We start from the raw sequence: 23070 nt of genomic DNA on the forward strand, positions 1-23070 counted from the left end.
TTGGGCTTGCGTGTGTCTTTCTGCTTCTTTTCCTACTGCGGTACATTGGCTGCTGCCCTCTAGTCTAGGGTTTCTGGAAATTCCCACAATAGCACTGAATCTCTGCTTATCAGGCAGGTCAGCCCTACCTTCTAAAGAGTAGAAAAATCTACTCTTCTAAAATGTCTAACTCTTAACATTCTCTGTCCGGTAAAATTTGAACATATAAATATTCTGCAGTATACCAGTTGAATCTATAGCCTGCTGATTCTTTATGAAGGCAATGAATAGAAGGCTGCTTTTGTAAAAGGTATGGTTTCTTATACTTTGAAAGCATTCCCAAGAGACATATACTTGCACCATTAATTAGATTAAATTGATTGCAAGCATTTGAAATACTTTCTTTAATTTAAGGTGGTTGATCAGATAATAAATGGGTGGATTTAGCATTGTGCAATGAGGTAGAGGTTGAATTCTACGTACATGCCTTTGCCCTTATACAGATTTTTCAAGTTGGGGCCTTTAGAATTCAAAATATTTGTGATTTTTTTAAAACTAGAAAATTGCTACAAGATTTTGTGTTTCTAAGCAGATTCTGCAATATTTGATATTTTGATCTGTAAAGGTCTCAACTTGGATCATAAAGTTGACCAGATAACTTGTAGGCATCTATTTACATTGTTGTGATGTCTCTCTAAGTAACTTTCATGGTCTGGGACTTTGCAAATAGCTCTGGGTGACTGGAAAGAAAGAACCATTCTATCCACTAAGCTGAATCTTCTGCTTCAACTGCTATATCTTCTCCTTTTCTGCTAGGTGTTATGGGCAAAGCTCTATTGCCTGGAGGGAAAGTGGTTGAGGAAAAAAATGGAGAATCAGCCCTTGTTCTTCAGAAGAGGGCCCCACTCATAGAATGCTCAGATGTGGCCAGTGCCAAAGGCTTCAGATTAGTCCTGTGGGACCCTTGAGTGTCAGCCCTGCTGGCCACCAGAGCCGGGTGATCCAGAGGTAGCCTCTGGTGGTGGCCACAAAAATCAGGGGATCAGAGGAGGGTACAAAGTCCTTTCTGGAGACAGTGAGTTAGATGAGGCCGAGAGGAGTGGGAAGATGGTGCTTTCCCCTCCCACCCTCCTTCCCTCCCTCCAGGAGAGTATTTCAGCAAATGAGCCTCCTTCCAAGGAATCCTGGACACTTTTCAACCAGATCCCTCTGCATGAGGCCCTTGGGTGGGTGAGTCTGAGTGCAGGAGTTTTGGAGTGGTTTCTCAGTTCTTTAGAGTCTTGTGGATCTCCTGGACATCAACTCTGTTGCCTTTCAAGGCTAGATGTTTTGAAGGCATGTCTTTCAGGTGCAAGTCTTAAAAGGTGGGGTGCCCAATGTGAGGTTCAAATCCTTCACTTCTCAGGCAGAGAGTTCTCTCCAATTTTGAGTCATCTGCTGCTGCTGCTAAGTCACTTCAGTCATACTCGACTCTTTGCATCCCTATGGACAGTAGCCCACCAGGCTCCTCTGTCCATGGGATCCTCCAGACAAGAATGCTGGAGTGGGTAGCCGTTCCCTTCTCCAGGGGATCTTCCTGACCCAGGGATTGAACCCAGGTCTCCTGCATTGCAAGCAGATTCTTTTACCATCTGAGCCACCAGGGAAGTGGGTGGGATTTATGTCAACACTGTGTGTCAACCTCTCCTACCTGCTTGATTGTGGGGTTTTCTGATGTGTAGTTTGGGGTGTTTTTTAGAGGAAATTCAGAATCACATAGCTGTAGATTCTGTGTGTCCATGGGGGGAGGTAAGTTCAGGATCTTTCTACATTACCATCTTGAACGAGAACCTCTGTAGTCCTTTAGCTGAAGTGAGAAACGTGTCCTGAATACTCTGTGGTTCCAGATAACCAATGCAAAGCTGACATTAACACAGTCCCCCAAAGTTCACAAAGATTAATGTGCAACTGAATTATTTAGAAGGATCGACAGTTCTTTATCTTATCCATATGTATTGCCTGGTGATCCAGCATGTTTGGTGCAGTTATGATGAGAAGAGATTTTAAAGATAAGGTTAATCAGAATGTCCCTCTTAGTTAAAAATCAGCTCAAGGCTAGATAAAAATGTGTATTCTGTGGGACAAGAATCAGCCTCATCCATATATTCCACTCCTTTTCAATAATCTCTCAGAATAACTTTGTCTGAACTGCACCCCCTTCAGGAGTGCTACTGCTTGTCAATGGATTTGTCACCAGGGACGGAAAGGTAGGAGTGGCAAGAACCAGAAATGATCAGAAACCCATAGGATAAACAAATGAATGGGACTGGATTGACTTGGTGAGCCTGGTTTAAGTTGCAGCTCTGCTATATTGTTTTCTCCTCTAAAACGGGTGCCCATGAAACCCTGGGGTTGGGTGATGCAAATTACATGGTTTGTTCTCAGCCTCTCAGAGGTTACCAAGTAGGCAGAGTCTAGCAGATTTATTGTTGCAATATCAAGTCTTAGTGCTACCTTTTGTCATTGCCAGGCCCTAGTGTTAATTCTGGATTCTTGCTGGGTAGTAAACACCTGAAGTTGTTGTAGAGATAATCCATATACTTTCCTTCTGGGGTAATTTAGGTTAGGCTTTGTTTCTAGATCACAGGAGGTTAGCTGCAAAATACTGGTGAGTGAATTTAGTACTTGGCAAAGGCAACATTCTTCAAGTGTTGGGAGAGGCTGTGAGGCGTCTTCAATGAAGCTGTTGGCTAGTCCAACTTTGAGTTGCCATATGCTGCTTTTCGGGACTTGTCTGGTGATGCTAGTGGTAAAGAAGTGCCCATCAAGATGTAGGTTCAATCCCTGGGTTGGGAAGATCCCCTGGTGGAGGGCTTGGCAACCCACTCCAGCTTTCTTGCCTAGAGAATCCCATGGACAGAGAAGCTTGGCAGGCCAGAGTCCATAAGGTCGCAAAGAATTGGGTAGTGCTCACGCTTGCATGCTGTTCCTTAACTGCAAGGCCAACTGGGAGCAAAGCTAGGTTGTCTCAAAAGATGCCGTGAGTCTGCAGAAGGGGCAAGAGATCTCTTGAGAGACTCCCTCCCTAGTTGCCTGCAGCACTGCTGGGCTCCTGAGCATGGACAGCTGAGCTCCTCTGGAATGACCAGGAGTCTAGTCACTCCAGAGAGAAGGAAGACCATAATCAGAACCACAAGCATTTCTTTTGGGGGGAAGGAGGAGGGACACATATTGAATATGTGGAAAAGCAAGAAGGATCCGGATTACAATGAGCCTGTTTGTCATACTCAATGAGGAATTTGAACTTTGAATAAAGTATGTAAGTATGTATTTTATGGATGTATTTTAAAAACAGAAGCAACTTGATTAGACTTGGGATACATCTGACAGCAGCCCTGAGAGCTCTTGCTCAGGGACTTTTGGGTTTGGTAAAGTAGACTTGTTTTTCCAGTGGTCATGTATGGATGTGAGAGTTGGACCATAAAGAAGGCTGAGCGCTGAAGAATTGATACTTTTGAACTGTGGTGTTGGAGAAGACTCTTGAGAGTCCCTTGGACTGCAGGAAGATCCAACCAGTCCATCCCAAAGGAGATCCTTAGTCCTGAATATTCATTAGAAGGACTGATGCTGAAGCTGAAGCTCCAATACTTTGGCTACTTTCATTGGGAAAGACCTTGATGCTGGGAAAGATATAAGGCAGGAGGAGAAGGGGATGACAGATGAAGAAATGGTTGGATGGCATCACTGACTCAGTGGACCTAAGTTTGAGCAAGATCTGGGAGATAGAAGGACAGGGAAGTCTGTACTGCAGTCCATGGGGTCACAAAGAGCGGGACAAGACTGATTGACTGAACAACAGCAAGGTGGATTTTCCCAAGGCCGGGCTGGTGATGTCACAGACACTGGTGAACCAATGAGGTCCCCATTAGGATCAGGAGATTTAACTGTTTTAACTATATTTTGAAATAATTATAGGTTTACAGGAAACTATAAAATCAATACAGATATGTTAGTTGTCCTCAATAGTAACATCTCACCATCTGTATAGTACGATTGTCAAATCCAGGAAATTGACATCGGTGCAGTCCACAGAGCTTATTCAGTTTACCAGTTCACATTCACATTTCTGTGTGTGGGTAGCTCTACGCAATTTTATCACATGTAGATTCTGTTTTCATCACCCCAACCAAGATGCAAAACTGCTCCATCACCTCAAAATTCTTCATGATACCCCGTTATAGTCACACCCATGGCAATCCTGCCTCTCCACCACTCCCCACTGACCATTCCAAGTCCTTGGAAAACACTAATATGTTTTTCATTTCTGTCATTTTGAGACTGTTATAGAAATGAAATCACACAGTATAAAAACTTTTGAAATTCTTCTTTTTCCCACTCAGCATAATGGCTTTGAAATTTATGCAAATTGTCTTGTGTATCAATAATTAGGGCATTAAACAGTCCATAAAAGTTTATTCCTACAGTAGGTCTCAGTTGGTAACAATTTAAATATTTAAATAGAGGCCAAAGAAAGTGAAATGGTGGCTAACTGTTAAAAGGATTTTGCATTTTATTCTGGAGGATAATTATTACATATGATGTGTCTGGAGCAATTGAGAGACTTTTTGTCAGCCACAGTAATCTTAGATAGGTAATCTTAGGTGCGGTTTTTGGTTTTCTTTTCCTGTGATTTGTGCTTTTTTTTTTTTTTTTTCTGGTTCTCTCTCCATATGCAAAATGGGAGCTGAAGTAACAGACCTCTATTTTTTTCTGTACAGTGTTTTGGGAATCATGAAATATCATGAAAATCAGACAACCTGGCTTTGTGTCCAGGCTCTGCCTTATACCAAGTCTTAGACTTGTAGGATCTCAAATTTTTTCCTCTGGAATGTGAGGGATTTAAAATTTACATTTCTGCTGAAAGTGTCATTAGTAGGATTAAATGAGATTATGTGTTTTAGAGCAATATTTAAACTATCAGAGATTATTTGAGGGGAAGGATGGTTCTTAATATTGACATGTAGGAAGGGTTTAAAAAATTACTTTTCTATTCCAAAACCACAGATTTAAAACATGAGAGGCAACTCAGTGTAAGAAAGAACAGAGCAATCAGTTCCAGCTATTAAAAGCTGTGTCACCTGGAAAATTCACTTTTCTCAGGCTCCGTTTTATTTTTAATTTAAAAATATATTTAATGCTGATTTTTGTAGTGTTGCAGTGACAGGAGATTGCATAAGTAATGTGAAAAGATCTTAGGTCATAGTATTTAACAGTGGTAGTTCTGCCATGTTTACAAGTGCTACTATTTTTATTTATCTATCTTAGTACCTGTGAGTTGATTGTTTTTGGAAAATGCCAGTTTACTTAACTTTGTCAGTTTCAACACAACAGTTGAATTTCTGTTTCTTGCCTAGATACCCTATCTTGCCTAGAGCAGAGATATCTGAGATCAAGCCCCAGCTCTGTTACTCCTGCCTTGGGCAGAGCAAATAATCTTCCATCTCTTTCCTTATCTGTGAAATAGGATCTAATAACCCTTTGCCTATGGAGATATTTTTTAAGATTATGAAAAATGCCTAACAAAATGACTGCTATATAGCAGGTATGGGGGGTAACAACAGGCATCCTCAAGTTTAAAATGAAAAAGTATCTACTGTCCTAGTGTGGGGTGGGCAAGTTACACCTTATAACTGAGACTCTTGCTCTTATTCATTGATTGAGCGGTGGTTGAGATCAGGAATTGAAAACAGGTGGCCCAAGGACTGACTCTTCCTTCTGAATGTGCTTTGTTTGATCAACAAATCTCTGCCTCTCTGTTTATCTCTCTCTCTCAGTCTCTCACTTGACTTTGGTGCTTTGAACTTGAAATCCTTTAGGAGAGCGAGAATCTTGTTCCACAGCTCACATCACTCCCTGTTGCCTGATGCCAGACTGTTTCACACATTTACTTTATACATCTGGACATCGGAAGTATTGGTACTTGACACAGTTGAAGTGGACCGCCAATCCCAAAGTGTGATCTATGGAATGTTAATAAATAGTTAAAATAAACTTCACAGCTAAGTACATTTGGAAATGATCACCAAACAAGTTAAACAGAAGTCTTTACTGTTTTCTTCCTGTTGCCAGAAGAATGTGGTTTATTCATATTAGCAAATATTTTAAAGCTATTAAAAAAAACAGGGTACTATCATATATAATGACGTGGATGAACTTCACAAAGAACATTGAGGTAAAAATCTAGACTCAAAAAGAGATGTACTGTATAATTCAATACATTTAAAATGCAAAAACACATAAAACTCATAAAAGAGTTGGAAGTTAGAAGAGTGATCATCTTTTTGTATGTGTGTGGTAAAATATACACAATACGAAACGTACCATTGAAACCTTTTTTTAGTATACAGATTACTGACCTAAAGTACATTTGCATTATTGTGGGAGCAGTCATCACCATTGTCCATCTCCACACTGAACTTCCATACCCAGGGATCAATAACCCCATACTCTCCCTCCCCCTGCCCTTTGTTGTTTAGTTGCTAAATCGTGTCTGACTCTTTTGCAACCCCATGGACTGTAGCCCCGCAGACTCCTCTGTGCACGGGATTTCCCAGGCAAGAATACTGGAGTGGGTTGCCATTTCCTTCTCCAGGGCATCCTGACTCAGGGATTGAACCTGGGTCTCCCTGTGTTGGCAGGCAGATTCTTTACCACTGAGCCACACAAGGAAGCCCCTGTCCTTGGTAACTACTAATTACTTTCTGTTTCTATGAATATGACTATTGTAAATACAGAGATCTTTACTATTGAATTTCATAAGTACCAATGAAGAGAGGAATATAGGATTCACTGTTTGCTAAAAATATTTGATAACAGAATTCCTATCTTAGAGCATCTTTCAGGATTAGTCACCCGTGAAACAATCTACCTTAGGAAATTTCAGATGATTGTGTCGTGATAATTTACTCCCAGATGACTGGGTCTAGGGATTTGAAATAAATGGGCTTCCCTGATTGCTCAGTTGGTAAAGAATCAGTCTGCAATGCAGGAGACCCCCACTTCAATTCCTGGGTCGGGAAGATCTGCTGGAGAAGGAATAGGTTACCCACTCCAGTATTCTTGGGCTTCCCTTATGGCTTAGCTGATAAAAAATCCACCTGCAGTGTGGGAGACCTGGGTTCGATTCCTGGGTTGGTAAGATCCCCTGGAGAAGGGAAAGGCTATCCATTCCAGTATTCTGGCCTGGAGAATTCCATGGACTGTATAGAGTGACTTGCACCCAGCACCCATTTATCTGAAATATGTGCAAAAAATACAAAAGAAACACAGAAACACGTGGATATACCAAATAGAAATGATACTGAGTAGAACTGTCATCAAAGATTATAGTTTCAAAACTTACACATTTATGCAGCATCAATTAAGAAAAAACACCTGAGTCTTTTAAAGACAGTACTCACTCTAGCTAATCGATCTAGTTATACTTTGAAAGCTTGAAGTTTAACTTGACATTTCTTGAAATATAGCTCATTCTGGGCTAAAAGGAGGCATCAGTAAATTCCATTATTTTGATGTTTGCCATTTCGAATATTGTATGGGACAGATTTTTTTCTTTCTGTTTAGAATGCTCCTGATAATTTGTATTACAATTCAGTATGATTGTAAGTGCACTAAATACAGTAAGGAAAATAAGGGACCTCTATGGTAAATCAGAGGATCTTTTTACTGTGAGCATATCTTATTTAGATTTATTCATTAGTTTATTTTTTAATTTTAATTTTTATGAGTACAATATTTATGACAATGGGAGGTAGGTTAAGGATCTGAATCTGGGAATAAATGGAAAGTAAGAGAAATGTAGCCAGAAATAAAGCAAGAGTGCTTCCTTGATGGTTGTTTTAAGTGAAAGAAACAGAAAGAACAGAATGGTCTACTACTTCCACCATGTGGGACAATAGACTTCTGCAATGAATTGACCAGCTTTCCACATATTTATATTATATCTTTTTTCCTGTTAAAATTCCCATACCAAATCTCATAGACTGGGAATCTGAGAACCTGGCTGAATGTGAGGATAGCTTGAGGGTCATGGAGTTAAAGTGGACCCAGAGACAGCATCTTGGAATGAAGCTTAGAATCCCCCCAAAACACTCAGTCTGAAGGGGCTTGATGGAGGCATACTTTCAGGGATGGCAAAGAGGCAAATGCTGAAAAAAGAAACACTAAGACAAGTTGGTCTTGCGATATAAATGATAGATTCCCAAGGAAGGAAATGCTGAGATATCATTCCAAGAACTCTTTTAGAGGTCTTGTGGTGGTTGAAGGGGAGCAGTCAGTGGGTTCGCGCTCTAGCTTCTCTGCGTACAGCTTTCTCCTAACTCCGTCTGTCCTATGCCCTGCCAAAGATAATGCCTGGCTGGAACTGCCTGGGTACACTCTGCTCAAAGACTCCCTGGTCTCAGTAGCAAGGAGGAACACAGGAAATGGATTTCTGAAATCCATTTCCAAATCAGTCTCCTGGATATTAAACTTTTATTACTTAATGTCAAAATATATAAAAAGTTACATTCCTAAGAAACAAAAGGGAAAAAGCTGATTCTTAATGGACATGGGAATTGGTGCCCTAAATTTAAGTTAAAAGCAGTTTTATTCTATTTCAGTGATAAAAGAAATGCATGACAGAGGTTTGAATTAAAAAGGGCTCTGTATTTTTGAAAATCTTGATGTTGAAATTGTATATGAAATGTAATTTTAATTGGCTGTGATTGAAAATGTACCTATTTCATTAACAGGTTATTAGTGTAATTTGGGTTGGCAAATGCAGATCTAGAGTGCTTTTTAGGAAAAAAATGCAGGTGGAACCTGATTTATCCTGATAATCTGGAGAAGATATTACATTCTTCCTTTGAGATGCCTCCATGATTTGGAATATGTTGAGCTAAACTTTAATAGCTTTAACAAACATACAAAAATATTAAAAACTCGTGACTCTATTCCAAGATAATGAGTTATTTCTTCTGGAAAATTGGTATGCAACTGGTATGAAATTACCATCTATGAAAATTGGTATGGAATTACCATCTATGAAACAGTTCCCTAAGAAGCGATCCTGCCAAAATAGGACTGATAAGTCATGAGGAAAAATATGTGTCTATAGGATGAGAGTACCAGTAAGGTTTTTCACCTTTGAGACAGAATTGGAGCAAGTCTTGGGAACTGGTTAAAGGCCTATTTTGTGCTCAGTACTTTTCTACATCAGGGATTAGCAAACTATTTCTGTAAAGAACAGGGCAAATATTTCAGGCTTTGTGGGCCATCTGGTCTTTATTGCAACTACTTTGTTCTGTCTTTGTAGTCCCAAAGCATCCATACACAATTTGTAAAGAAATGTGGTGTCTGTGTCCTAATAAAACTTTATTATTTACAAAACAGGCAGCTGGCTGGATTTGGCTGCAGGCTGTAGTTTGCCAAATCCTGTTCTAGGTACTGAGTCCCAGATTAAGACTGTTGGTGCTAGTGGTAAAGAATCCGCCTGCCAATACAGGAGACGCAAGAGATGTGGGTTCCATCCCTGGGTTGGGAAGATCCCCTGGAGACAGGCATGGCAACCCACTCCAGTATTTTGGAGTTGGTTAAGTTTTTAAAACTCAGAGTCATGAGTTTTTAATATTTTTGTATGTTTATTAAAGCTATTAAAGTTTAGTTCAACATATTCCAAGTCACGGAGGCATCTCAAAGGAAGAATATATTATCTTTTCCAGATTATGAGGATAAATCAGGTTCCACCTGCAATCCCATGGACAGGGGAGCTTCACGGGCTACAGTCCATAGGGTTACAAAGAGCTGGACATGACTGAAGTGATTTAGCACAGCATGGCATATTGATCAAAACAAACAAGGTTCTTATGTGGGGCTTGCATTATGGCACTAGGCTAGGGGTAGGGGAGCTTGCAATAAAGAGAAATAGAAATCAATAAGCAAGAAAAATATGACATTGTGCCAAGAAGCTCCCCTTCTTCCCCCAGTGTGTTTCCCCTTAGATTTCATTGCTAGAACTTAATCACATAAACCGACCCTCTGTGGCAAGGAAGGCTTAGAAAGTAGGGAACAGGTTTGTCTTGACTGGTTTAGATCAATCATGACTGACCACTAGGCTGGCTACATTATAAACATCAAATAAATGAGTTTCTACTGGTGAAATGAAGGGAGTTGGAAATTAGAGACACTACTATGAAGATTACAGGTCATTGTAGAAATGCTAATTATAGAGGAAATGACAACAGCAGAGTGAAAAATTGTATCCACACTGTGATCACCTATATTAAGGTAAATTACTGAACATTTGAGCAGTGCTTATAAATGCACATTTCCTAATGTAATTCTCCTAACAACTTTATGAGGAGGATAATATTTTTGTTCCCTTTTTAAAAGTGAGCAAACAAAGATTTAGAGAAATTGGGTAATTTGGCAAAGGTTGCACAGCTAATAAGTAGTCCATCAAGGATTCAAATTAGATTCTGTTTCTGAATCTTAACTTCTTTCTATATAGAATTTGTGTACAGAATGACTCCTTTTAGTAACAGAATGTATAAAGCTATGAAAAAGAATATACAAGGAAACATGGATAAATGAAAACAGTTCATGTTTTTAGGACTGGGTTAGAAATTGAGATATATGTGATATTTCTTTCTTTATCAATTTTAATGATCTTATGACCAACATAAAATTGGATGTGGGGTATTAATCCTTGCTAGGAAAAGAAATAATTTACACTCTTTTTTCCAGACCTGTACTTCTTTACCTCTCTTGAGATTTTAATTTTTGATCCCTATAGTTTTTATTTATGATTTTCTTAAGATGTTAACTACATTAAGCATACACATATTAATTGTACAGACTAGTGAATTTTTCAGATGTGTAAATCCACATAATTACCACCCTGATCAAGTCATAAAACATATCCAAGATCTCAGAAAAATCAATTTTGCCCCCCTTCTGGGTGGTTTTCCTTCCGCCAGGTCTAACCACTATTCTGACTTCTACCGTCGTAGACATGTTTTCGCCTATTTTTAAAAAAATACTTTTCTGTATTTATTTATTTATTTTTGGCTGTGCTGGGTCTTCATGGCTGTGTGCGCGCTTTTCTCTAGTTGCAGCAAGTGGGGGCGACTCTCTAGCTGCAGTGCGCAGGCTTCTCCTTGCAGCGGCTTCTCGTTGCAGAGCACGGGCTCTAGGGCAAGCGGGCTTCCGTAGCTGCAGCACGTGGGCTCAGGAGTCGCGCCTTCCGGGCTCTAGATCCTGGCTCTGTAGTTGTGGCAGGAGGGCTTAGTTGCTCTGTGGCATGTGGGATCTTCCCTGATCAGGTATCCAACCTGAATCTCCTGCACTGGCAGGCAGATTCTTTACCACTGAGCCATCAGGGTAGCCCACGTTTTTGCCTATTTTTAAGTGTCAGATAAACAGAATCATAACACATGCAATCTTTAGTGTCTAACTTCTAATACTTAATATTTCATCTGTGAGATTCGTCTACGTGGTAACATGTATCAGTAGCTTGTTCTTTTTTGTTGCTCTGTAGTATTTCAGTGTATGACCATTCCCCAGTTTTACTCATTGTACAATGGATGGACATTTGGGTCATATTCAGTTTTTGGCTATTATGAATAAAACTTCCTTTAACATTCTTATACCAGTCTTTGATGGATCCAACATTCATTTCTACTGAGTGGCTATCCAGGAGTGGCACTGCAGGGTCACAGGGTACATATATGTTTAGCTTCGATAGATAGTACTAAATGTTTTTCAAAGTTGTCCCAATTTAGATCCCTACCAGTAAGATAAGAATGTTCCATTGTTTCATATCCTTGCCAGCATTTTGGCATCGTTGATCTTTCATTTTAGTCAACTCAGTGGGTATGTGGTAGTTTATTTTTGTTTAATTTTGTATTTCTTGGATAATTAATTAAGGTGGAGTATTTTTCATGTATTATTGGCTATATTGACATTTGATTTTGTAAAATATCTATCCAAGTCTTTTTGCATTTTAAAATCTAGGATGTCTATCTTTTTCATATTGATTTTTTGAGAGTTCTATATGTGTTCTGATACACAAACATCACTATCACTTGATTTGCTTTTATACTGTGTATATTGCAACTATCACTTCATGCTCTTTTATACTATAGTGACTCTTAGAGTCAAGTCAACCTTCCATATCCAATCTTCTTTGGCTAACATTTGCCAACTCCTGCTCTGTGTGTGTGACATACCCTATGTGGTGAAATGTTCCTTTATCTTTTATTGTTAAGAACCTTGCCTTCTTCAAAATTCAGATGAAAGCTTACCTCTTGGATGTCTTTGTGTGTATGCATCCATAATCTATAATCATTTTAATACTGATTTTCTTCTCTCTCTAAAGAAGGCTGATACATTGCTTGTATTGGTCCTAAGTTTGTGTATATATATGTGTGTTTTTGTCTTAGCACATAGTTGACACTCAATTAATGTGGATTCTGTTGTCCAATCTACAAATAGCTATAAATAAATATTTATGTGTCATAAATTCACAGTTATATAACATAGATGTAATACATTCTAAATAAATATTTTCTTCTTTGAGTAATTTCAGGAACTGCTTCACTTGACTGTCCTCATTTCTTTTTTAATATCATATGCCATTAGAACTTTCTCAACACCTGAAAATTAAAATGGAAAATTAGGTTCAATTTGGAAGTCAGAGTTTATTGTTGAATAGAATGAAATAACCTCCCAAGAGGTTTGTTTCTTACCATTTAATTTTGTTAACATTTTATAAATTTTTAAATAAAAGTACATGATAATTATAGAGCAAATACTTTGCAATCATAACCCCAGTCAAGAAATAAGCCATTTGCAACACCCAGAGCTCGTGAGGCTCTGCTCCATCAGACTACTTTCTCTCCCTTCATAAAATCATTAATTTTATGATACTTGATCCCTGTGCTTTCTTAAATCATCTTACCATGTATGCAAACATTCCTGAATAAGTTTAGCTTTGCAAGTTTCTGAACTCTATATAGTATTAATCCTACTGTAAGAATTCTTTTAACTTGCTTCTTTGGCTCAACATTGTTTGAAAGATGAATTCATGCTGTGTGTCAAATCAATTTATTTTTATCTTTGTCCATATGCTGTTGTGTGGATGGAATTGTATGAATTACTATGTTTTATTTATCTGTTCTGTTGTTGATAGACTTTTGGATTATTCATTTGGGGCTCTGGGAAAGAATGGTGTTATCAACATTCTTAAACAGGGAGCTTGCTGAGCATTTGTATGCATTTCTAGAGTAAATGCTCAAAAATGGTATTACTGGTCATATGGTAAATACATCTTTAATGTTCTTAGATAAGACACACCAATTTTCCCCAAGAATTTGGGGAAGACAGTAATAATAGTCAACTTTGAATGATTTCCAGTCAAAGCTTGATTTTGGAGCTAGTTCTGAAGGCAAAGTATATGATGCAGAGAAGAAGTTTATTATTTCACCTGCCTAGTGATAGCAAGTGTGATGTTTGTGGAAGAATCAGGAAGAAAGCATGATGGAATAGGTACATAAGCTGCCATAAGAAAAACCTGAGGGTACAAACTCTGCCTTCACTACTGAACTGCTGTTGATTTCCAGCCCAGGTTCAATTTCATTACCTGGAAAATATATTAACAAAGACACACAGAGTTGTAATAGAAAATAAATGTATCAAATATGAAGTGTGTAATGCAGTGCTTTGCACATGATAAGTTCTTAAATGTTATTTCTCTGTCCGTTAAAGAAGGAAAGTATTAACCTGTCTTAATGCTCACCCTCTATTTCCCGAGATACTTGAGTGAGACTTTAAGATGTGTCTATTTTAAGGGTACTTCTCAGTCAATCTACAAAACCAGAACTAATTATAAACCCTCCAACAAAATCCACATGCATTCTCAAAAGCAAAGTCATAGGAAATCAGTGGAGCTAGATTCATATATTTTAAGATTGTTAAGGTAATTTCCCTCTGCTGATGTCATATACAGATATTTTACACTTCATATTCTAGTGTGAAATCATCTATTATGTTTATAAGAGCTTAAATTCTGTATTCCATTCTACAAGGGAGGATGCTATATTTTGTGCTTGTGAAATGAAGGGTTTAGTCTGATTCTGTGATTTCTGTATTTTCTTCCACTTATCCAATTCCAGGGTCCCACTTTGAGCTTCTCTCTGATTAAGTGTTTAGTGTGACAAGGGGAAATTTAGTTTAACATAAAGTTGGCTTGCTACAAAGACTCAGGTAATTAAGAAATCTTCATTAACTTGGCAAGACCTTTTTAGCTAGCTATATTTTGCCTTAATTATGGTAATAATAACAAAGTCAATGAACTTACTACCTTTCCATTAAGTGCCTCCAAATGTTTTACTCAGAAGAACAATGATTCTTGAAGGGTTATATATTACATGTCTCTGCATGATGAGCCTTATCATTTGATTAGATCACATAATCTTTGAGTTCAAGGTGAAAACTAGCTATGGAAGCATTAACATGGCTTTAATTCATACATGCCATTATGAAATCCTTTAAAAATATACTTGTTAACTTTCTTATAATGATCTAGATACTTAGTATTTTGGCCTGTTTCCTTTTAACACTTGTTAGAGGTCAAGTGTCAATGGTTTGTCTTTCACATTCCTATGTGTTTAGCTGTTTTTAAGGTATTTAAGATTTAAAAAAAAAATTCATCCAGCAAAATTCAGTCTTCATGGTATGCAGTTCTTTGCCTTTATGACAAGTGAATAAAGTTGTGTATCCAACACCACAGTTATGACACTGAAATTTCCGTTACACAAAAATTCTCTGATGATTGTTTTTTGTAGCCAACTCTTCCCCCAGCTTCACCATTGGCCATCATGAGTCTGTTTTCTTGCCTATAGTTTTGCTTGACCAGAACGTCATATGATAAAATCAAACAATGTGTAGTATTTTGTGACTGTCTTCTTTGGTGCAACAAAATGCATTTGAGCGTTGTTCATGTGCGTGTGAATGAACAGGTCACTCTTTTTCATTGCCGAGTAGTAGTTCACTGTGACTGCCTACTACTTTGTTTATTCATTTGCAAGTTGAAAGACACTTCATTTATCTCTGGATTTTGGCAACTATGAATAAAGCTGATGTAAACATTTGCATACATTTTGTATGTGTGTGAACATAAAGTTTCATATTTCTTGATCAAATACCTAGGAGTGAGATTGCAGAGTAGTATGATAGTCAAAGATGCTTAGTCGTGTCTGACTCATTGCAACCCCATGGACTATACAAGCCATGGAATTCTCCAGGCCAGAATACTGGAGTGGGTAGCCTTTGCCTTCTCCAGGGGATCTTCCCAACCCAGGCATTGAACCCAGGTCTCCTGCATTGCAGGCAGATTCTTTACCAGCTGAGCCACAAGGGAAGCCCAAGAATACTGGAGTGGGTAGCCTATCCCTTCTCCAGCGGATCTTCCCGACTGAGGAATCAAACTGGGGTCTCTTGCATTGCAGGTGGATTCTTTACCAACTGAGCTACCAGGGAAGTCTGCTAGTATGATAAGTGTTTGTTTAATTATAGTAAACCACTAAACTATTTTCCAAATTGGCTGCACCATTTTCTTCCAGTTATGTATGAGAATTCTCAACACTCCATATCCTCACTATCACTTTGTTTTGTCAGCTTTTTATATTTTATCCATTCTAATAGTTGAATAATTGTGCTTTGTTATATTTTTAATGATGTTGATCATCTTTTTACATGCTTATTTGCCATTCACACATTTTCTTTGGTGAAGTGTCTGTTTAGATCTTCTGCACCCAACAAGGTACGTTGTTTCCTTGTTATTACATTTTAAGAGTTCTTCGTGGCTTCTGTTGGTAAGTTCTTTGTCAGATATGTGATTGTAAATGTTTTTTCCTAATCTGTGGCTTGTATTTTTATTTAGTCATGTCTTGCCTAGGGCAAAGTTTTTATTTTTTGATGAAATCCAATTCATTATGGTTTTCCTTTTATGGATTATACTTTTAGTGTCATATCTAAGAATTCTTTACACAATCTGAGGCCAAAGATCTCTTATGTTTTCTTGTAAACTTTTTACAATTTTACATTTAGATATATTTTCTATTAATTTTTAAATAAAAAGTAAGATGTAGGTTGTGATTCATTTTTATTTCTGCCTATAGATATCCAGTTGTTCCAGCACCGTCACTGAAAAAAACTTTCTCCATTAACCTGCCTTTGCAATTTTGTCAAAAATCAGTTGTCCATATATAAGTAGGCCATTTGTGAACTCCCTATTCAGTCCTAATGATTTAAGTAGCTATCCATTCACTATACTATCCTAATTAATGTAGCTTTATATTGTCTTGAAATTGGGTAATTTGAACCTGCTGACTTTCTTCTTTTAAGAATTTATTTGGTTATTTTAGTGGCTCTGTCTTCCCATAAATGTTAGAATATGCTTGTTAAAAGTGTTGTGGTGAATCTGCTATAATCCAACATAGAATAAAAAATTCAAAAGAAAAAAAAGTGTTATGAGGTTTTGATTGGAATTATATTGACTCTATAGATCAGATTAGAGAGAACTGACAGCAATACTGACTCTTCCAATTTATTGATATGGTATATTCTTCATTTATTTGAACCTTTTTTAATTTTTCTTTCTTCATCAATGTTTTGTACTTTTCATCACATTGTCCTGAATGCATTTTGTTAGGTTTATACTTATGTATTTAATTATTTTGGTGTTATTGTAAATGATACTATTTCAAGTTTTGATTTCTAATTATTTGTTGCTAATATATATAAAACACTATTGACACCTTGTTAAACTCAGTATTTCTAGAAGCTCATTTATAGGTTGCTTCAGATCTTCTATATAGATAATCAAGTCACCTGTGAACAGAGGAAACTTTATTTATTTTTTTCCTAATCTGTATGTTTCTTTTAAAATTCCTCCCCTGCACGAGGCCCCGGGTTCATTCCCCGGCACCTCCACCAAAAAAAAAAACAAAAAAAAAAAAAAAAAATTCCTCCCCCAAGACAGTTTGGATCTTTCAGCACAATACTGAAGAAGCATGGTGAAAGCATGCCGTAGTCTCATTTTAGGATGAAAACATTTGGTTTTTTAACATTGAGGATGATGCTATCTGTGGAGCATTTTATAAATGACTTTTATCAGGTTAAGGAAGTTCCTGTATGCTCATAGTTTCCGAGAGGTTTTTTCCTTTTAAAAATCATTAATGGATATGAGTTTTTCTCAATTGCTTTTATGCGTCTAATGAAGTGATTATGTTTTTTTTCTCCGTTAGTCGGCAAAGATGATTAATTATATTGATTGACTTTTGAATGTTGAGACGTTCTTACATTTCTGGATAAAAACCAAACTGTTCATGATCCATCTTATATACTATTTGATTTGCTAATATTTTAACTCTGTGGATTTTTTGAATTTATGCACCAAATTTTTTATTTTGGTAATGTCTTTGTGTTTGGTATCAAGGTAATGCTGGTCACAGGAAATGATTCTGGGTAGCTTCTTTCCTCTTCTGTTTTGTGGATGTAATTGTGAAGAATTCATATACTCTCTTCCTTAAGTCTTTTGTGGAAGTGACCTGTGAAATCACTTGGGACTGGAGTATTTTTGTTAAAAACTTTAAACCAGAAGTTCAATTTATAAGACTATTCCAGTTATCTATTTTTCTTGAACGAGTTTTGGTAGTTTGTGTTTTCCAAGGAATTTGGATGATTTCATTTATGTTGCTGGGTTTATGGGCTTAATGTTGCTTGTAGCACATCCTTATTATTTTAATATTTGTGATGTCTATAGTGATGTGCTACTTACACTCCTGATATTGGAAAATTGCATCCTCACCCTTTTTTTTTCTTGGTCAGTCTTTCTTTAATAAGTTTTATTGATCTTCTCAAAGAACCAACTTTTGGTTTCATTGAAATTTCTCCATTGTTTTTTATATTTTAATTTCATTTATTTGCGATCTTAGGAAAACATCAGAGGAGAAAAAGTCTATTGTGTTTATCCAGATACCTGCCATTGTTACTGTTTTTCTTTCATTCTTGAAGGTTCAAGTTTCTCTCTGGTTTCATTTCCCTTCTACCTGAGGAACATCTTATTGCGTTTGTTTTAGAACAGATTTTCTGGTGATAAACTTCTTCTGAAACTTTACATGTTTTTCTCCATTTGAAATTGGCTTTATTTTGTCTTCATTTTTTAAGGGCTCTTATTATTATTACTTTTTTTTTTTTTTACTGGATACAGAATTCTCGTTAAGTGTTTCCTTCAACACTCTAAAGGTGCTCTTCCACTTTCTTGTGGCTTTGAAAGTTTCTAAGGAGAAATCCATAACTCACTTTGGTCACTTTCCTCCTTTTACGTCAGTGGTTTTTCTAATTGCATTCAAGCCTGTTCAAGCGTGAGACACCCGGGGTGCAGAACTTGGGGAGGCGCCCCCTCCTGGGGGGGGGGGGCGTGAACAGGCTGCGCGCGCACCGCGCTGAGAGCTAGGCCCTCAGCTGTGCCTCCGGCGCTGTGCTTCCCGAGCGCTTCCGTCGCCCCACCCTCCGCCCAGCCCGGTTCCCCCTGCTCCTCGGGGCCTCCTGTCTCCCTGCTCAGGATGCCGCGTGCTAGCCTCGTGCCCCGCCTTGTAATTGCACATAGCCAGGGCTGCCGGGGTGTAATGAGGCGAGAGGGAAGAGAGGAACACGCAACAAAGACATCCGTACACTCCCGGGACCGCAAGCATCCTTTCCCCACTTTCTCGGGCCAGAGAGACGGGTTTTCTCTCAGGGGTTCAGGTGCTCTCACCGTCCACCCCCAGCCCCACTGCGATACGGCTCAGCTCCGTGACCTGGGCAGCCCTCCAGGCACGTCTAGGAGAAAACAGACTGAAATTGAGAGAGAGACCTTGGAGGTTTTCTTACGCACTCACTACTTTACAGGAGGCCTTTTCTCAGTCCTCTAGCCGGCAGCTAGTCTTTTGCCCAGGTGGCTCAGTGGTAAAGAATCTGCCTGCCAACGTAGGAGACTCGGGTTCAATCCTTGGGTCAGGGAGATGCCCTGGAAAAGGAAAAGGCAGTCTACTCCAGGATCCTTTCCTGGAAAATCCCATGCAGAGAGGAGCCTGGCGGGCTACAGTCTGTGAAGTCACGAAGACTCGGACATGACTGAGCACGCACTAGCCAGAAAAAGAATGTTTTTTTTTTTCAGAAGTTTTGGAAAAAAAAAAAAAAAGTTCTGCATTTCCATACCTCACTGCCCTGGGGTCAAAGAAGTGGGAAAAAGGAGGAACGAAACAGTGAACTCCACACACTCTGGTTGTTTGTTTCCCAATAGTGTTTGTTTTTCAAAATTCTCCATTATATGCTTTTTGTATAATGGGTAGAGTGTTTAGTTGTAAGCAGTGGAAGAGAAGTTATATGATAAGTTTATTCCATCTTGACACACACTGGCACTCCTAAGGTAGTTTTGAAGGTGGAAAACATAAAAATGAATACATTTCTGACTGACTAAGAGAGTGATGATCACATTTTCAAATCGTTTATCAATGGATTGACATTTTAAAATACATCCCTGGAGGCAAATTACTTGAAACTGGGCATGTTTTGTAAAATCTAGATGTGTTTCCCAAGTCTTTCAGATCTTAAGACTGGGTTAGATGTCACTTCTTTATATTGTCAAAATACTATGATTTATTGCTTTCTTAGTTTTTTCTACGCTAAATTGAAATCATCCATTTCCTTAGCTTTCTCTCACATTAAACAATTTAGTTCTTGAGAAAAAGAACTATGTCTTATTCTCTTGGACATTCTCAGCATTTAGTAATAATGCCTGGCAATCTATAGGCATTGAATAAACATTTCTGAATAAATGGATAAAGCAAGCTGTGGAAGATTCATTCACACTTTTTCCACATACAAATCAGTTCAGTTCAGTTCAGTCGCTCACTTGTGTCCGACTCTTTGCGACCCCATGAATCGCAGCACACCAGGCCTCCCTGTCTAACACCACCTCCCGGAGTTCACTCAAACTCATGTCCTTCGAGTCGGTGATGCCATCCAGCCATCTCATCCTCTGTCGTCCCCTTCTCCTCCTGCCCCCAGTCCCTCCCAGCATCAGGGTCTTTTCCAATGAGTCAACTCTTCACATGAAGTAGTCAAATACTGGAGTTTCAGCTTCAGCATCAGTCCCTCCAATGAACACCCAGGACTGATCTCCTCTAGGATGGACTGGTTGGATCTCCTTGCACACAACATACAAATACTTACACATACAAATCTGCATATACAAATACTTACAAATAAAAGATCCTGTTACCCAGTCGTGCATTATACACCCAAATGCTGTGAAGCCAACATGTCCTTTGAGATTCAAATACTGAATTAAGTCCAATATGGTCCCACATGTTTTAGAAAATTTTTATGAAACATATTTAGCCTTTTTATATCTCATTAACAAAGTTGTGATAGTTTCAGGTGGACAGCAAAGGGACTCAATACATGTATCCATTCTCCTCCCAACTCTCCTCCCATCCAGGCTGCCACAAAACATTGAGCAGAGTTCCCTGTGCTATACAATGGGTCCTTGTTAATTGTTGTAGTTCAGTTGCTCAGTCATGTCTGACTCTTTGTGACTCCATGAACTGTAGCATGCCAGACTTCCCTGTCCTTAACCGTTTCCCGGAGTTTGCTAAGACTCATGTCCATTGTGTTGATGATGCCATCCAACAAGTTCATCCTCTGTTGTCCCCTTCTCTTGCCCTCAATCTTCCCCAGCATCAGGGTCTTTTCCAGTGAGTTGGCTTTTTGCTTCGGGTGGCCAAAATATTGGAGTTTCAGCTTCAGCATCAGTCCTTCCAAAGAGTATTTGGACTGATTTCCTTTAGGATGGACTGGTTTGATCTCCTTGCAGTCCAGGGGACTCTCAAGAGTCTTCTCCAACAACACAGTTCAAAAGCATCAATTCTTCAGTGCTCAGCCTTCCTTATGGTCCAACTCTCACATCCATACATGACTACTAGAAAAATCATAGCTTTGACTAGATGAACCTCTGTCAGCAAAGTGATGTCTCTGCTTTTTAATACACTGTCTAGGTTTGTTATAGCTTTTATTGTAAGGAGCAAGCATCTTGTAATTTCATGGCTGAAGTCACTACCTGCAGTGATTTTGGAACCCAAAAAAAGAAAGTCTGTCACTGTTTCTATTGTTTTCCCATCTATTTACCATGAAGTGGTGGGACTGGATGCCATGATCTTTGTTTTTTTGAATGTTGAGTTCTAAGCCAACCTTTTCACTCTCCTCTTTTATTTCATCAAGAGGTTCTTTTGGTCCTGTTAGCTTTTTGCCATAAAGGTGGTGTCATCTGCATATCTGAGGTTACTATTTCTCCTGGCAATCTTGATTCCAGCTTGTGCTTCATCCAGCACAGAATTTTGCATGATATACCCTGCATATAAGTTAAACAAGCACGGTGACGATATACAGCCTTGATGTACTCCTTTCCCAATCTTGAACCAGTATATTGCTCCATGTCCGGTTCTAACTGTTATTTCTTGACCTGCATGCAGGTTTCTCAGGAAGCAGGTCAGGTGGTCTGGTATTCCTATTTCATTAAGAATTTTTCACAGTTTATTTTGATCTGCATAGTCAAAGGCTTTAGTATAGTCAATAAAGCGGAAGTAGATGTTTTTCTGTAATTCTCTTGCTTTTTAAATAATCCATCGGACGTTGGCAATTTGATCTCTGGTTCCTCTGCCTTTTCTAAATCCAGCTTTTACTTCTGGAAGTTCTCAGTTCACATATTGTTGAAGCCTAGTTTGAAGGAGTTTGATTATTACTTTGCTAGCATGTGAAATGAGTTCAATTGTGCAGTAGTTTGAGCATTCTTTGGCATTGCTTTTCTTTGGGATTGGAATGAAAACTGACCTTTTCCAGTCCTGTGGCATATTGAGTGCAACACTTTCACAGCATCTCTTTTAGGATTTGAAATAGCTCAGTTGGAATTCCATCACCTCCACTATCTTTGTTTGTAGTGATGCTTCCTAAGGCCCACTTGACTTCACACTCCAGGATGTCTGGCTCTAGGTGAGTGACTGCAGCATTATGGCTGTCCTGGTCATGAAGACCTTTTTTGTACAGTCATGCATATTCTTGCCACCTCTTCTTAATATCTTCTGCTTGTTAGGTCCATACCATTTCTGTCCTTTATTGAGCCCATCTTTGCATGGAATGTTCCCATGGTATCTCTAATTTTCTTGAGATCTCTAGTCTTTCCCATTCTATTGCTTTCCTCTATTTGTTTGCACTGTTCACTTAAGAAGGCTTTCTTATCTCTCCTTGCTATTCTTTGAAACTCTGTATTCAGATGAGTATATGCTTCCTTTTCTCCTTTGCCTTCCACTTCTCATCTTTTCTCAGCTATTTGTAAGGCCTCCTCAATCATTTTGCATTTTTGCATTTCTTTTTCTTGGGGATGGTTTTGATCACCACAAAATTAACCTCTGTTCATAGTTCTTCAGGCACTCTATCAGATCTAATCCCTTGAATCTATTTTTCTCTTCCACAGTATAATTGTAAGGCATTTGAGTTAGGTCACCCCTGAATGGCCTAGTGGTTTTCCCATACTTTTTCAATTTAAGTCTGAATTTTACAATAAGGAGCTCATGATCTGAGCCATAGTCAGCTCCTGGTCTTGTTTTGGTTGACGGTATAAAGTTTCTCTATCTTTGGTTGCAAATAATGTAATCAATCTGATTTCAGGATTGACCATCTGGTGATGTCCATGTGTAGAGTCACCGCTTGTGTTTTTGGAAGAGGGTGTTTGCTATGACCAGTGTGTTCTCTTGGCAGAATTCTGTTAGCCTTTGCCCTGCTTCATTTTTTACTTGAAGGGCAAATTTGCCTGTTACTCTAGGTATCTCTTGACCTCCTAGTCTGACAAAACATGGTCCACTGGAGAAGGGATTGGCAAACCACTTCAGCATTCTTGCCTTGAGAAATCCATGAACAGTATGAAAAGGCAAAAAGATATGACACTGACAGATGAACCCCCAGGTCACTAGG

This window comes from Cervus canadensis, chromosome 1 (assembly GCF_019320065.1).
Source record: "Cervus canadensis isolate Bull #8, Minnesota chromosome 1, ASM1932006v1, whole genome shotgun sequence".
Lineage (NCBI taxonomy): Eukaryota > Metazoa > Chordata > Mammalia > Artiodactyla > Cervidae > Cervus > Cervus canadensis.